Genomic DNA, 17,462 nt, shown 5'->3' with positions numbered 1-17,462 from the left:
TAAAACTGTCAAGAATAAGTTGGTAAATGAAGCTGTTGACCACTAATGCTTGAACTTCATATGATTAAACTATTTTTTATATGAGATAACAAGTTAGTGCCTTTTTGAAAGAGTGGTAGACAATTTCAGCTGTCACAGACAAACTTCTGACCTTCAAGTAAATCCTGTTTCCCCAAAGAATAATCTTTTGTATGCTTCTGGATAATAAACATAAAACGATCCATTGTTATGCAAGTCTCAGGCTGATCTTGAGAGCTATTGGACACAGATGTGAGAGCAGCCTGAGGAGCTAATGAGCCCCTACCATCTCTGATGAATGATGACAGAAATGCGTGCATGAATATCCCTGCAGAAGTCCTGTTCACCTCGTCTAACATTACCTTTAATGGAAATGTTCAGTTTAAACTTAACTATCATAAATAAGCGGGGTAATGTTTCAGCGTGACTCTTCATTGAGATGTTCAGTTTAATGAAAAGACTCTGCCACCATGGAAGTGTTACTGACCATGGCAACAGAGGGGGTCAATTTCATTATACAGCATAAATGCAGCCTTTTTAAATTAATAAAATCATCTTTAAATCAATATTTTGTGTCAACTTCTTTGTAGCTTTTGTAGCATAGACTATATAATACATGGACGTAGCCTTAGGAGTGCAACCCACCGGTTTCTGAAGCAGAATTGTATGCCTATTGTTGGTGGGTGCCATGTTGAAAATGCTGTCTCAACCTAACTATAGGTAAAGAGGTGGTGTTGGGTTGCTGGTGGCCTAACGGTCTAAGCGTCCCACATACAGAGGTCCCCAGTTTGATTCCAAGCCTTGACCATTTACTGCATTTCCTTCCCCACTCTCCACTCCCCACATTTCCTGTCTATCCATAGCTGTCCTATCAATAAAGGCAAAAATGCCCAAAAATATAACTTTAAAGAGGTGGAGTTTGGGCAAGCCTTTATCCCTCTTGCTAACAGCTAAAGTGTACTTACACCCATCTGTTGGTCATGTCAGTCGTGCCCCCAATTATGCAAAACTAGCCATCTTTAATATCTTCTGAACTAATAAGCAATACAAAAAAATTGCACAATGTGTGTGGTTATATAAATTGGCAGTTCAGGCTAAATAATGTTTTGGTCCAGGCTGTAAACATGTTTAATTTTGCTCCACTTTGAGCCCGCCTCAAGTGGACACTGAGGGAACTACAGTTTATAACACTTCCGCATCAGCTTTAATTCTCAGATGCGGAGGTTGCTGCTTGGCTGGTAGCAAGGTAATAAGTAAAACAATGTACAGTGATCGGGTGGTTCCCAACAGGGTGATATAAGTCCCCTCCTTGTCCTGCTCACCCTGTCGGGATTCTTATTTGCATAACCTGTTCACTGTGCTAACAGCCACTAGCCATGTTTGGCTTTCAGGGCAAAATGTTCCAAAAGGATGAAGAGGAAACCAGAATTTCAGCAACACTATCTACCCACTCTCACACACTTGACCGAACAGAGTGTCAGCCACACCTGAAAAGAGTAACCACAAAGATGAGTAATTTTCTCTAAATTAATAACTTTGCAAAACAGAGTGAAACAAATCTGTGATATTTTGATTGAGCTACTTTTTAGTCATTTTGGAGCCCATAGCTATTTTATATAAATCCTAAAAAACCCAACATATCCTGTTGAATCAATTTCCTACATGTAGGCTACATCCGGAAACAACTTCCATCGCTGGATGTGAATTGACTTGACGTTGCTCCAAACCAGGTCTGGGGGCTGTGGTAGGAATGCCTGAGGGGCCCTGTGCAGGAGAGGGCAGTATGAATGAATCAATGCAATTCACACGGACAGACGAGGACACAGTCCACCCACCACCTAGTAAAGTAGCTGCCTGCAGCCTACAGTGTCAGAGGAGAAGCTCACAACAAGCAGGAACACCAAGCTATTCTTCCTCCATGCATACCCTCCACAAATGTCTCCTTTGTCTGTAAGAAAAAAAAGACTACGTATGTAGCTGTGCGTGGTTTAACACTAGCACGCAGGACACCAATCATAGAGCCCCATCGTTGTGAACTATAAACAAATACACACATTCAACAGAGTGGTAGCTTTTAAGTGACAAACACCCCATGGGATGTCATTCATTTATTGACACATGCACTATTCATGCATTAATGGCTCAGACTGAAACAGGAAGCTGTTTTTCTTTATTGACAACAATCTGTAACATGCCAGAGGGCCACAGCACACAACCCCGGCAGTTTTTACATTTTTGTTGCACAACTCTGAGAGTGGGCAGAACTGGAAGAAGGTAGTTTATAGCCACAGCCCCCACCCTGGCACATGAAGACAGACAAACACCACCCAGTCCCTAGAGAGCGTAAGAAAGGCCAGAAATAAACTGCACAAACAGAGTGCACAAAGCACAGAGGCCACTTAATACTGAGCGCCCCTCACTGCAGTGTGCAATACAAGGAGTTACCCAATGTGGTTACAGTCAAACATTTGGCTCTGCCCATATTGAGCAAGTCCCTCCTGCCTTTTTCTTTTTTGTATTTGATGGTTGATGTGGAACCATTTCTGAACAATAGGAAACATATTAAATTTCATGACCCTCATAAGATGTTGACACTGTGGAGTAACAATGATCACTTTGAGAACAATCGATGGCAAGAAGTCAGTGGCTTAAACTGCTTATTTTTCTTTTTTTTGTGGCCCTAAAAAAGCAAAATCTTTCCTTTCTATTTAGTTCTGTGATATTTCTTCTTAAATGATTCATCTTGAACAATGTACTCCAGATTTCCACCGCCAACTATGGAGTCAGGGCACTGGTGGCCTAGCAGTCTAAGCGCCCCACATACAGAGGCTATAGTCCTCGTCGCAGCAGTCGCAGGTTCAATTCCAGCCTCGACCATTTACTGCATGTCCTCCCCTCTCTCTGCTCCCCACATTTCTTGTCTCTCTTCAGCTCCCCTATCCATAAAAGCAAAAATGTCCCAAAAATATAACTTAAAAAAAAACTATGGCGTTAAAAGAGTGCTGCCTTATCCAATTACTACCTGCAGCCACCACATTACAGTGGTAGAATGCAAGACAGGACACTGATGGTACATTTTAAAAGCTCTTTGGTGTGTTCAACAGCTATTGGCTGTGTGTCACCTCATGACCCCTGGTTTTTGGTTAGTTGACATTCCCTAAGTAGTTGTCCTACTGTTGATAGATTGTCCTAATTCTGAGAAAATTGACCTAGCCCAGCTGTATCCTTTTCCATTTTGAACAACACTGCTTGTGGTACAATGTCAGGGGCAGGCCAGATCCTGGATCAGTGAAAGTAATAGCCAAATGATTGCTGGTGTGGGGTCACAGCAGGTCAGTCCCTTTACCAAAACCATCTCTATTGCATCTGCTAAGTGATATGTTTAAGAAGATGTTACTTGACCAAAGTGTACAAGTTAAAAACATCGGTGTACCTTGAAGTCCTGATACTCCGAAGCAAAACATACTGGTACGGTCATCCCAACAAACCATTTAGAACATATACAATGTTCTTAGCAGAGAGAAGAATCACAGGACCCAGTGTTCCTAATGGATAAAACACTGACTGGACTCAGGTGGTGATCCTGCTTTGGAAGGTCAAGGTCAGACTGTTATCTTGGGCATATCTGATCAGACACACAACTGTATCCGTGACCTGGAATCCCTACTATTCATCTTAACAGTATCAACCTTTACAACAAGGTTCTGTTGACACTGATCAGGGGGGGTTTGCAAACAGTTTAAGAACTGCTATTTAAAGTCTACTAACAAGCCATCCAAAATGAATTTTGAGAGGGTCCAACTTCTACACTTGGCTGGATTTGCTAAGGCTCTCATGCCTGAGGTACAGTTAAGCCATCAGTAGCTAAATCTATGAGCTTATGTTACATGTAAACTCTGAGACTTGGGATATGTTCATGTAAGTCTCTGTATGGCCACTCCCAGTCTCTGCACAATCCAGCCAATTATAACCTTGAAGCTGTGTATTGTTCCATTATCTTCTGGCTCATGTTGTTATTTAGCATCAGACAGCAAATAAATTATTCCAAAGCTATTTCGGGTTAATTTTACTTTTAAAACATTGCAAATCCTGCAGTATGATAGTTGCACATGCATGCACAGAAATATTGTTGCTGCAACAATATTGTGCATCTGTTCTTTTATAGAGATCAACCAAGCGGCAACCTCCGGCTAAGAGAATTGAGGCCAATGCGGAAGTGTTAAAAACTGCAGTTCCTCGAGTGTCCACTTGAGGCTGGCTCTGGAAGTACCGGACATTCACATGAATTTAAAAAAGCTGATCTTCAAAGCAAAATTAAACATGTTTACAGCCGGTTACTTAAACGAGTTTAGTCTGGATAGCTCATTTTTCGATCGCTCACACTGTACGGGGGGTGAGTTTTTTCATAACTCATCAATTTCGAAGATATTAAGATTACAAGTTTTTCATTATGAGAGGAACAGCTGACTTGATTGACAGGCAGAAACACTGTAACTGTTGGCTAGGAGGTTCAAAGCCCGCCTCTTTACCTCACACTAGCTCAGCAGCAGTTAAGTTGACTTCAGCATTTCCAATATGGCTCCCACCGATGATTGGCTTCAAAACAGCGCTTCAGAAACAGATGGGTGACATCACAGATACTACGTCCATTATCTATACAGTCTATGAGATCAACTCAATACCCTCTAAACTGTTGCACAGAACAATTCAGTGGTTCACCTCCCCAAAGCCAGCAGTCCATCATGTTCATGCTGCAATTCTGTGCATCACATGTTTTTAAATGTTGATTGAATAACAGCCTTTTCAAAGGAAAAAGAGGAACAGATTCAGAGGAAGTACCCCAGTATGCATACACGAGTACAACGGCTTTGTTAGTATGAGATCGTCCAGGGTCTGCTGAACAATGGTGACATAAAAATATACTGTGATGTTGACTGGGTAATACATGGGATGTGACAGTATGGATTTTTCTCTTAATGCAGAGAAAAAGCAACAGATCCCTGCAGGCTGATGGTTGTGTATTCATGCATGAGACCCAATATTTGCATATGAAGCTCTTCATCCTGTCTGTTAGCTCTTTGTCTTTTAAATAAGCTAATGATTAAACAGGCTATGTCAGGCTGAATAGAAAGCCGGCCTCTCCTGTAGTTTCCATTGCACAGTAATTGCTGATTCATGCACTCTGCTGTCAACAGAAAGGTCTTTTATTCATGCTGCCTGCCCCCACTGATGAAGTCAACATCACACCACTGACCAAAAGGAAAAGTGGCTGAATTACGTCATCTTCAAAACGACCACTTCAAGTCTGACAACGGGCTTTGTCTTAGACTATACTGTACTTGTACTACTGTATTTTGTGACTCCTGCTGGTGGTGCTAATGGCATGAATCCTGCACTTTATCTCTTGGGGGTATTTTGTGTTCCTCAGCTAATCATTTATCTTACATTATTATATGATTGTCTTGCAATTTATCAATTAACATTACATCGTTTCATATTGATAATATTTCCATATCATACTATTGCGAGTTAGCCTGTGACCCCTCTACCCCTTCCAACAAGTACTTATTGTCATAAGTTGCTTTGTTTTGTATTTTCTTTGTTGTATTCTGTCTGATTTCTGGTTTTATTCTATAGATTGTCCTTGTGTTTCTTCCCTGTTTAAATTCTGTATTGGTTATATATAATCTTTGTCTTGTGTGTGTGTTTCCTTGGGGATCCTTGTGTGTGTTTCTTGTCTATCGTGTTTCCTGTTTGTTTTTTTGTAGAAAAAGTCTCCCAGTGTGTTGAGTCTAGTTTTACTTCTTGTGTTTCTCCCTCCTTGTTGATTGTCCTCACCTGTGCCTTGTTGGTCTCACCTGTGTCCTGTTACTCGTTACCCAGTGTGTATATACTCTGTGTTTCCTCTCTTCTGTGTCAGATCATTATCTACCCCACCCGCATGTTCTAAGTGTTTGAATTGTTTCCGTGTTTCCAGTGTTCCCAGTGTTCCCAGTGTGTTTGTTCGACAGTAAGTTTTGTTTATTAAATTCTTTATTTGGATCTGCATTTTAGGTCCTGCACTTTTTGTTTGCCTTTTGCTGACTCGTGACACTTAAATAACACACAATTAAAATAAATGTGTTATTCTGATGATTTTTAAATGCCTTCTTTCAATGTGGTTTTGTTGACCTTTGCAATGATTCTTTTCATTTATTATGTAAAACACTTGGAATTGCCTTGTTGTAAAAATGTGCTTTATAAATAAACCTTCATTACCAATATTACATTGTTGCATGGCTCAGTGAAAAAGTACATAAGTGTAGTGAAGATGGATCTTTGTTAACAGCATTAGGGCAGAACCTCACTGAAAATTAGGCTTTTAACTGGCCAAGTACAGTGACAGATTGAAGGACACATTTATTTCCTTGCTGCCAACAACCTTAATTAAGAAACCAATATTATAGTAGCCACACTCCACTCTCTAAACCACCTTTCCTTGTCTGCTAAACTACTTGTTTATGGGTTGTACCAATCATTACTCAAATAGGAATTCATATTACATTTAACTGGGACTGTTTTCAGCTGGGCTGCATGGTGGTGCAGTGGGTAGCGCTGTTGCCACAGCAAGAAGGTTCCTGGTCTGAATCCCCAACCAGGCAGGAGCTTTTCTGTGTAGAGTTTGCATGTTCTCCCTGTGCATGCATGGGTTCCCCCTTGGTACTCCAGCTTCCTCCCACAGTCCAAAGACATGCCTCCCTGCCTCCTGTCAATCTAAACTATGGACTTTGACTGACAGTATAAATCAGCATAAGCAGTATAAACAGCATTGATTGCTCTGAGTCATCAAGCGTTTCAAGCATTTTTACCCAGGAAGGAAGGTGGTGCAATATTCCCACAGAGCGAGCATCCAAGTTAAGAGTAGGCACTCCCCAGATTTGACACTATTGCTAAGTGCTTGCTGGGCAACACGCCAGCACTGACTGATAGTTTCCTTCCAGTCCATCTTACATGTCCATTCACATTCAGTCATATTCTCTGAGTAGAACAGTAATAATAGTTTTCAAAATAACATCATCGGGTGTGTTTAAACATGTGGGGTAACAGAGCCAGGTGTGTGTTACAATCAAAGACTAATGTCGGGAATTATAACTATCACTCTGTGTAATGTCATGAGGAGGAGGAAGCACCTTTACCTCCTACGCTTTGTATTAAAATGACGAAGAACAGGAGTGGTACGACCCAGATTTCTGCGCCTTTACTTTTCAAAACTTACAACAAATTATTGTTGTAAGTTACCAAGCTTAAGCCAACACTGCTAAAACATTTTAGACTGCAAATCTTAGTAGTCGGTAAACGTATCTATTTATGTTTGGAATCATTAAATCTGTCATGGAGATAAATACAATGTGTGAGAATATGTGTATGTGTGTGTACGTACACATGTATGCATGTATAGATGTGTGTGTGTAGGCATATGTGTATATATACACGTAGTACTATTATATAAAGCAATTAGTTAAAGAAAAAAATATATTAAAAAAATATATTAAATGTTTTTTTTCCCATAATTGATTAATTGATGAAGAAGGGGTGGGACTTAATAAGTTTTACTTCTTCCCACTCCTTTTCAGATATGTGAACACAAGTTATATTAGTGAGGATTCAATTTATTAGTATTGTTATAATTATTTTGATTATTATTTTAAGTATATATATATTCTTTTTTTTTTTGCATTTTATATAAAGTTTGTCTTTTGTCTTTTTTGTGTCTTTTACATGTTCGAAATAAACACTAAACAAACAAACAAACAAACAGCATTATTATGTAGACCATTTAAATCCATCTGAAAATAAGCCCGCTGTCCATGATCATTTTAGTATTTCTTCCTGAGAACAAATCCCTACCTGACATCAGTCAACAAACAGCTTTAAAAAATTAAAAAATCCTATTCACAGAAACAAAATGTGTGATTTACTGGTAAAAAAAATGTGAGCTTAAAGAAATGTTTGAGTGAGGTCAAACTTTATGGAAGCACAGAGGAAACAGCCGTACCCCTCTCATGAGCGCAAATTATGAAAATACGGAAATAGAGTGATAAAAGATTGAAAGTAAAAATTCAGCTAAAAGAAAAGAAACAAACATCATATGTGCTTTACAAATCCTTTAAAAATCAAATCAGTCTCAGTCATACAACCACGTTCTTAAATCAGAGTGTAGTGAGTGAGGAGAGCATGACTGACTTAGTGTCAGTAAATGTGTTTAACTGCACTTCTGTCATATGACTGTCAGCCTCATCCTACTACTTTAGAGACTAATCCTGCAAGTAATAAGATCAGAGCTGGAGTCTGAATTCAGTCAGGCCATGGAAAAAGAACAGACTGCTACACATTACAGCAGAGAATCACTAAAGAGGAACAAAAACGGTTTATAATATATGTGTTGAAAATAGGAATGCTTTCACGTCGAACACTGGATCATCCTAATGAGACATTGAACAGCTACAGCATGAGAATAGTGGGAGTTAACAGAGCAAAGTCATAGTTTGTATAAAACATGGACGTAGTCACAGTGACGCCACCCACCCACTAGGTTTTTGAAGTCCATTGTTGGTGGTCGAGTCACTGTACTGGATATGCTGACTCATCCTAACTTTCAGTCAACCTAGAACTCAAAGAGGCGGAGCTGTGGTGTGTTTTTAGTCTCCTTACAAACAGCTACAACGCTATCCCACCTGATATCCCACTCAGCTGTGCTCCTATTTATGAAAATGTGTGTACCATTACATTATCTTAATGGATACATTATGGAAATACCCACCGATTCTGATGCCAGGCTAACATGTTAAATTCTGTAGTAATATTGGGTTCTTAAATATGCGCACTAATGAGATTCCTTGGATTTTGCAGCCAGCCTCAAGTGGACACTCAAGTAAGTGCAGTTTTTCCACTTTGGCACAGGGTTTATTTTTCAACATCAGTGGTTGGCACTTGAGCCAAATCCAGGTGAGAGGCAGAGGACGTCTTTATTCCAGCATGCTACCTCAAATTTCAGAAAACAAGGAACCAGAGCATGGTTCACCAGAAGGTTCAGTAAAGATATAATCTCTAAAGGTTGCTAATTCACCACATATTTTTGTCTGTCCTCTGTCTGAATCTTTTATTTGTCCACACCACAGACTGTATCAAATATGGACGTAGTATCCGTGACGTTGCCCATCTGTTTTTGAAGCCCTGTTTTGAGGCCAATCGGCAGCGGCGGCGGCCATATTGCTGCTGTTGAGCGATTGTGACGTAAGTGGGGGCGGGCTTTGAGCCTCCTAGCCAACAGCTACAGTGATCCCGCCTGTCAATCAAGTCAGCTGTGCCTCTCAATGGAAGACTTGTAATCTCAATATCTTCGAAATTGCCGCAATGAACTGCAGTTTTTAGCACTTCCGCTTTGGACTCATATTTTCAGACCGGAATTTGCCGCTTGGTTCACACGTGGACAAATTGTTGGTGCCCTTCCGTTTAAGACAAAAAAAACACAAATGTCAAAGAATTAATTTGAAACTGACAAAAGTACTAAAAAATAAAAAAAATACTGGAATTTAACTAATGAAAATCAGACATTGCTTTTGAATTTTGGTCCAACAGAATCTTTGTAAAAAACAAACTAATGAAACTGGCTGGGACACGTGTTTTGTCCACGTGTATATATTAACAAGAATTGTCACCGCACATTTGCCTCAGTCAATCAATCATGTTGCAATTTACACCACTTGTGTTTCTAGAGAATGACATTTTAAATGTGGCTGAGTTATATGTGGCAAGGATGTACTTATATATTTGATATTATGTGGAAAAAGATAAAATCATGCCAGAGAACACTTAGAAGAGCATGTGATGTGAGTAGGCCCTCCGGACAAAGGCAAAATGAACAGGTACGCACAGTGAAGGTGTAGCGAGGGGAGATATGTAAATAAACAAAGCACATGCAGCATGCTAAAATGTCCAAATAATTCACTTTAGGTTCACATTGCCCAAACTCTCCATTCCAACCATACAATCATACAGCCATAGCCATATTGACCCATTCTCTCAAACTGAAAGCCAAAGATCAAAATCACATTAAGGTTTTGAATTGGTACGCTCAAATCTTTTTTGACACTCTTTACCAAGATGAACTCAGGAACAACCTTGACACAGTTACACACATTCATCACATACCTCAGCTCAACTTAAACAAATCTTTAAGATGCATGTGGTATTCAGAAACATGATTCTGATTTCACAGCACTCGGCTGGACTTTCCCCTCTTGAAAGACAGTAGGTCAATCTGAATTTACAGTCAAACATTGGCATCCATTAAGGTTAATTGTACCAATAAAAAATCAGTTATGAGCAAATGACTTACATAATGCTGACATAAAACTGTGGGCATTACTCATACATCTACAGATAATGACAGCTATTACAGCAGGCTGCTGGTGTGGATGTGTGTGTGTGTGTGTGTGTGTGTGTGTGTGTGTGTGTGTGTGTGTGTGTGTGTGTGTGTGTGTGTGTGTATATGTGTGTGTATATGTGTGTGTGTGTGTGTGTGTGTGTGTGTGTCTGTGATGGGACAGGTGTGTGGGTGTGTGTGTAAGGACTGGGGTAGAGATAGATGGTAGTGAGGTTTTGCTTTCAAAGTATAATGGAGATTGTGAAAATGACCAACTACCCTCATTCTTGAGGAGATGAGTGAGATGTGTGTTGGAAAAGGAGAAGGAGGAATTGTTCTGCTGCCCTCAGGTCTTGTATCTGACACCATGACACCAGGTGTGTCAGGTGTTTGTGAGTCAGAGAGAGAGAGAGAGAGAGAGAGAGAGAGAGAGAGAGAGAGAGAGAGAGAGAGAGAGAGAGAGAGAGAGAGAGAGAGAGAGAGAGAGAGAGAGAGAGAGAGAGAGAGAGAGAAGAAAGGCTCTTGGGAAGCTGAGCTGCATATTTCAAGCAGATATTTTTCCAGCAGGTGTTTGATGATGGGATTTCTGATGTTTTAGTGCACAACTACACAAAGGGTGTTATTGCTGTTATTACGTTCTGTAGCTGTCCACTTCATTTGTACACCATATTTAGATTTGAATAAACGACAGGAGTGTCACACTAAATCCATTGTTCATTTGACGTAGTCACATCTTTGCTACGTTAACATTCATTTCCTGCATGACTCTCTCTGTCACAGTTGGACTATGATGAAAACATTGATTTTATGCTCTACATTTTTAAATTCTTCCACTGAAGACAGTCGTTGGCGGTTTCAGTTATAATAAAAGCATCAATGTAAAAAATGTGGTCAGATTTCAAAATGTATTTAAGGATAAGATAAGAAAACTTAATTGTCCAACACGGTGAATAAAACTGAACTCTTCCCTCAGCATCCTGAAAGCATAAAATCATAAACCAGACAATAAAAAACGAGCTCACCACATGAAATACATAGGAGTGCTCAGGAGGGGAGTGACTTGTTTTACTTTGTTGGGTGTTGTTCTCAAGAGAGTCCAGAGATCTATTTGGTCTAAAACCAGCTGATGTAGACGAGAACACTGTCAGAAGTGACAGATAAACGTCTGACCTTTATGTTATTGTTTGCTTTGAAAGGTTACTTTAGGTGACTCACAGGTAGAGCTGGGCGATATCAAAAAAGTCAATATCGATAATTATCAAGATAAAATAGGATGATTATTTCATTTAAATTTAAAGGCAGATGTTTGCTTCGGAGTGAAAGTTGAAGAAAACACAGTTTCTTAGCTTGTATCTTTCTCTCATCTTCTACCCTGCGACAGGACTAGCTGTTCAATGTCGTCTGTTTCTTCCATCTAATGTCGGATGGCAACTAGCCTTTAAGACACATTAGCGCCCCCTACATTTCCAGTGGTTGTGGGTAGTCCTGGGCGGTATTGAAAAAGATCATATCACGCTAACATTTTTCACATCAGTCGATATCGATTATTTTTACAATAAATGTCAAATCATCATCAAGTTGAGTGTCCTTTCTTGTCAAGTATTTTTTCCCTCTGCTTTGAGCGGGTAGGTTTTGAGTTTTCTTCAGTGTCGCTGTCGCTCAATTAAGCTGTGTTTACATTCCGATCCAGTCGTCTTTAAGCTCCACCTACCTCTTACCCTGTGACATGATTGGCTTATCTATGCTGACTTCTTCTGTTTGATGTTGGGTGTGAACCAGCATTTAAGACACACTCGCGCCCCCCTCCTTTTCCAATTGTTGAGGGTTGTAATTATAGGTACAACATTTTATCGTGGATTTGTTATATTTATAGTGAGAAAAATCATATCACGATAATTATCACTATCAAATTATCGCCCAGCCCTACTTACAGGTAAAGTTAAAAAATAAAAAAACAGAAAAATGAGCATTCATTTTGGATTATGCCTTTATTTTGTAGACAAAGCACAGTGATGTGAAGCTGAAAATGTTCTCACAAAGTTTCTTACTACAGGTTACAGGATGATACGTAACAGGTAAAACAACAGCCATGTCACATCCATTTGTAAAATAAATGCTAAAATTGTAGAAATAATCTAAAGGAATGATAAAACCTCTTTTTAAAAATGAATAAGATAATAATAATAAAGTGTATTTATATAGCATCCTTCTAGAGCAGGTGTCACAAAGTGCTTTCCAATAACAGAATAAAAAGCAAGACACAGCGAGAATTACATACAATTAGACAAAATACTCAAAACAGACAGGTTAAACAAATGCTTGTCTAAACAAATGGCTCTTTAACTGCTTTTTGAAAACATCCAGTGTCCACAGCCCTCAGGTCCAGAGAAAGACTGTTCCAAAGTTGTGGAGCAACAACCTCGAAAGCACAGTCATCTCTTGTTTTTAGTCTGGTGTGAGGGACAGCCAGCAAACCCTGATTAGAGGACCTCAGAGTCCTGCTGGAGTTGTACAGCTTCAGTAGTTCTCCGATATATGTTGGAGCCTGAACATGTGTTGCTTTATACACAAAACTTAATGGGGAGCCAATGCAGAGGCTTGAAGTTGGGTGTGACATGGGACCATTAGGAGGATTTTGTGAGGAGCTTAGCTGCAGCATTTTGGACCATAGAATTACAATAGTCTGAACGAGATGGAATAAAAGCATGGACAATCATCTCAAGCTCAACTTTGGACACAATGATGGAGTTTAGATAAAATAAGACCGTCTAGACCCATTTAGAGGTTGTGAACAATGAAGACGAAGCCTATAAGAAGGTCTATGTGAATTATGTTTTCTTTTAGCACCTGGTGCAGCCACTTTCAGTAATTACATATGATACAGGCAGTGACAGCCGATTGCAAACAGGAAAGAGCCTCACAAACGTTATAATCTGGCCTCCCAGTTATATGAAATATGCTGAGTTATCAAGCAGTGTCCAATTCATCAGGAACCGGTCTCAGCGGGCTAAAAGGGTTAAAAAGGGGTCAGCTATAGGGCTCAGATTTAATTGAAACAGGCATGTTGATAGTCCACATAATGTTTGCAATACTGTAAGGGTTAACAACTACCTAACTTCAGCTCCATTTGCTTTGTTATATTAATACTGTAACCAAAAAAAAGATTATTCTTCTTTTCAGAATTATTATTTGTAACTGTCTTCTGTGTTGTTATGTTGATTTTAGATTGCACTACAGTAAAGTTTTTTGCACTATTTGAACCCAAATTTTACTATATTTATCAGCTTACTTCTTTTAACTTCATCTTATCTTTTCTAGCTAGGTCTTTTTTATACATTATCTTTGTCTTGTGTGTATTTCCTATGTTTATCTGTTGTTGTTGTTGTTGTTGTTTCTAGGGTCTGAGAAAGAATCGCAATATCAAATCCTCTGTATGTCTGGTGCATACTGCAGTTTTTGACTATAAAGAAGACTTTGACTTTATGAAAAGTTGAGTTATAAAATAGCAACTTCAATATCTTAAACACATCTTCTTTCCACTTTTCAGTGGGTTAAAACAATGTTCAATAGTGTGCTCATCAGGACAGGGCTGATAAGGTGAGACTGAGGTGAAGATCTCTGTCACTCTGGATGGTTTTCTTTTAAATCTGTGTTTTTGACAAATAAAAAGGAACATAGTCATACATCAGATTAATACAAGTGAAAAACTGTAAAGAAAAATGATGCGCTTAAAATGGGGGAAAAAAACATCCATTCATCTATGTAAGCAGATTTTAATTTGCAGATTTTAGCCAGAAATCAGACTCTAACACTCTTATGTGATAAGAAACAATACAATATGATAGGATATAATACATTATTATCTAATAAGATATAATACCAGATACATGTCCCACAAGACAACTCTTTACATTACAATAACTGACTGAATGTAATATAGCCTACAATATGCTCCTTAAAGGGAAAGTGCACGGTTAATGTCATAACAAAGGAGAGTCATGAAGTAACAAGTGAGTAAGATTGGATGGGAAAAGAATATTATTATTTGTTGCCAGGGATACAATAATAGTGTATTATATATATTACGTCACACCCCTGCAACAACCTGGTCTTAATCAAGTCTCACTATCACTCTTCAAAGTATACCTGTATGTTGCATAGCTCTGAACCTAACAATTTACAGTATGTTAACAAAAAAATGTAAACAGGAAACAAAACAAAAAAGACTGACTCCATGATTTAACTTTCTACAAACTTCCCCAGTCATCTACATTCATAGTTTTTTCTGTATGTGACAATAAAGGAAGGTAAAGTAGAAAATCTTACCGTGTTGTTTTGACGTATCCGTTCGATGAACGCTGCTGAGTCAAAGAAGTCTTTGGGAAACAAAGAGAATTTAGGCCAACTTGTAGCTCACACTTTTGACAACAACGCCTCTTTTGCACGTCCTCAGATAGCTTCTTAACACTAATGTGACTAAGCAGATATTTGTCCACTTTTTTCACACCATAAAGGATGATTTCACAGTTTTCCCTCGACTCTGTATCACATGTTTTGACTTTATTTGTTTATTATAGACAACTGAGTGAAGATGCACTTTAATTGGAGATTTCTTCATCACAATTTAGACACTACTGAAGAAGGGTGTTGTCATTTTTTTGGTAATGTTAAAAGTATTATTGAGTATTTAAGTAAATTACCTGCAGTTGACACATTTTGAGGATAATTAACCTAATTTAACTCACCTGCGCTGTTTTTATTTCATTCAAAGCCACCACATAAGCCGAATACAACTCACACACTTAAAGCTCCTGTGATTAGGTTTTTTGCCAGTTATGAAACAGACTAAAAATTGATACTGGTGCTTCTTTGTTATCCCCAAAAGCAACCCAGGTAATAAGTGACAAGACTGACAATTCCTATTTTATGATATTTCATGCTTGAAACCGGTGTGAGGGGGTAGGTGCCAGCCATGCAGCTGAAGAAACAGACCTTATTTTACATTTTTCTCATCAAATATTCACAATAAGTGACACATTTAATTGTAAAATCAGCAGCATGAGACTTTTTGTCAGAGGACATTACTTCAGCATGTAGAGGACAGGATAAGCAAAGACTACCTTGTCCACAAGGGGCGCCAAAAGTGACACAAAGCAAAAGTTCCTCATAGGAGCTTTAAGTATGATTGAATTCTAATTAAAAACTTTTACTTTATGGATGATGTTGATCCTAGTGTTGTCAGTACACATTAGCAGCCTGTATTTATCCTGTGACATTTTAAATAAAAGTTACGTTTTGATTCTAATGTGCACCAAAAATGTACCTGTAACACAATTCACCAGAACACCCCAAACAAACTCAGCACCTGCCTGATAGACTACCACCAGCCTGCATGGTGATTGCATGGCAATACTACAGTAACAGGTGTTTACACCACAAGTCAGTATTGCAGTTTTCTTTCACATTGTTAGGCTAACCCCTCCAAACAGAAATGATAATTAAAGCATGTGTGCCAGGTCTTTCCAGACTCTTCTCCTACCTGTCAATCTCAGCTCCTGTCACCTGCTGTCACCTCCTGTTCCGGTGTGTTTTAGCACTCCAGCAAACCGGCTATAAGTTCCCAAGTCCTGACATGTGGGTCGCTATGAATGGTCTCGGACATGAAGTGAAAGAGGCTGACACTGGGTAAAGTTTGCACAAGTCTGTGTCCAGTAGTTTACACGCACACCAGGTCCCTGTCCATGAACAGACAGTCACACAGGGGTTTGAGCTCACAGGCTGCTGGCGTCAGTTCTTTGGTGTCTTTGTACGAGACAAAGATCGTTTGGAGAAGTTAAGATGGATCACTACTAACAAGGGAATCAAACTGTTTTCAGTTCATGCATTTCTTGTTTGAATATTTCATTTTGCTTTTCAGATTTAAAGACAAACAGAAAATAGATATATATAAAGGACAGAAAAGAAGAGAAGGAAGCCTACTGTTTGAGAGAAGTTAATATTACAGAATAAATACAGACAGTAGGTAGTTCCAAAATAACAAAAATAGAAAAAAAAAAAAAAAAAAACTTTACAAAAATAGACGAGAGACAAAATGAATCTTCACCTCAAATGTGATATTCAAGACATTCTCAATACAGTTTTGTTGTACAATGGCACAGTCCATCATGTGAGATGGCAGGTTCTCCATGTAGTCCAGACAGGGTTGCCATATCTTATAAAATGTTTTACTCCTATTTCTCAGGCTGTGTTATTTTCTCTAGTTGAACACATTTATTAATTTCAGGAAGCCAGAGTCCAATAGAAATGTCAACATTTGATTTCCATTTCAAGGAAACATTTTTTTTTTACATTTGTTTGGCAATGATCAGCAAGATTTCTATAAGCTTGAGAGCACAGCGATCTTTAAAATTAATATTAGCAAAGTTGCCTAGCAAACAAATCTCTGGATCCATTGGAAGAGTTTCATCATGAATGTTAGAGATAGTATCACTCTCTTCCAAAACTGCTGAAGTATAGAGCACTGCCAGGTAGAGTAGATATAAAAGTTAATGCATCTTTACATCTGTATGGGTATGCATTTAGTTACTTGGTTACTTCAATTATCAAATTATGTTTGTATGCACACATACTCACACTAAAAAACATGCAAATAACACATTTTTTCTTAGTGTAATTATTCTCAAAGTATCATTAGAATATAGAAATTATAAAGATGTATAATATTCTAATATGCACAAAATGTTTATTGTGATGACTTCTATCATATATATTTTCATTGCTATTTTGCCAATTACCAGTCATTATTTTATTCATTTAGGTGTTATTTTCAAAATGTTACACGAGTTACATTACACATAATGTCATTACATTTTTTCCCCTTTCAACACTAGAAAATGTCAAGTATCTCATTTGTATTAGATTGTGTATTCGTAAAGGATGCAACATAACAGAAAGAAAAGTAAAAAAAATAAAACTCCTCTGTGGCTTGAGACTTAGCTTTAATGAAGCCAGTTAAGATAATAGTAATATTTTGTTATGA

General features: G+C 38.5%; 1 protein-coding gene across 1 annotated transcript in view; it reads right to left on the bottom strand.

Annotated features, from left to right (window-relative positions):
- tnk2b (tyrosine kinase, non-receptor, 2b) overlaps window positions 1–16,230 on the bottom strand; it is an 86,896-nt gene extending 70,666 nt beyond the window's left edge. The window contains exon 1 of the mRNA XM_034703709.1: window positions 15,963–16,230. The gene's annotated coding sequence lies outside the window, so the exon portion shown is untranslated. The remainder of the gene's footprint in view (window positions 1–15,962) is intronic.
- Window positions 16,231–17,462: the final 1,232 nt, after the last annotated feature.

The sequence above is a fragment of the Notolabrus celidotus genome, chromosome 15 (genome assembly GCF_009762535.1).
Source record: "Notolabrus celidotus isolate fNotCel1 chromosome 15, fNotCel1.pri, whole genome shotgun sequence".
NCBI lineage: Eukaryota > Metazoa > Chordata > Actinopteri > Labriformes > Labridae > Notolabrus > Notolabrus celidotus.
The sequence above is the reverse complement of the archived record's forward strand: the minus strand, read 5'-3'. Positions and strand labels throughout refer to the sequence as shown.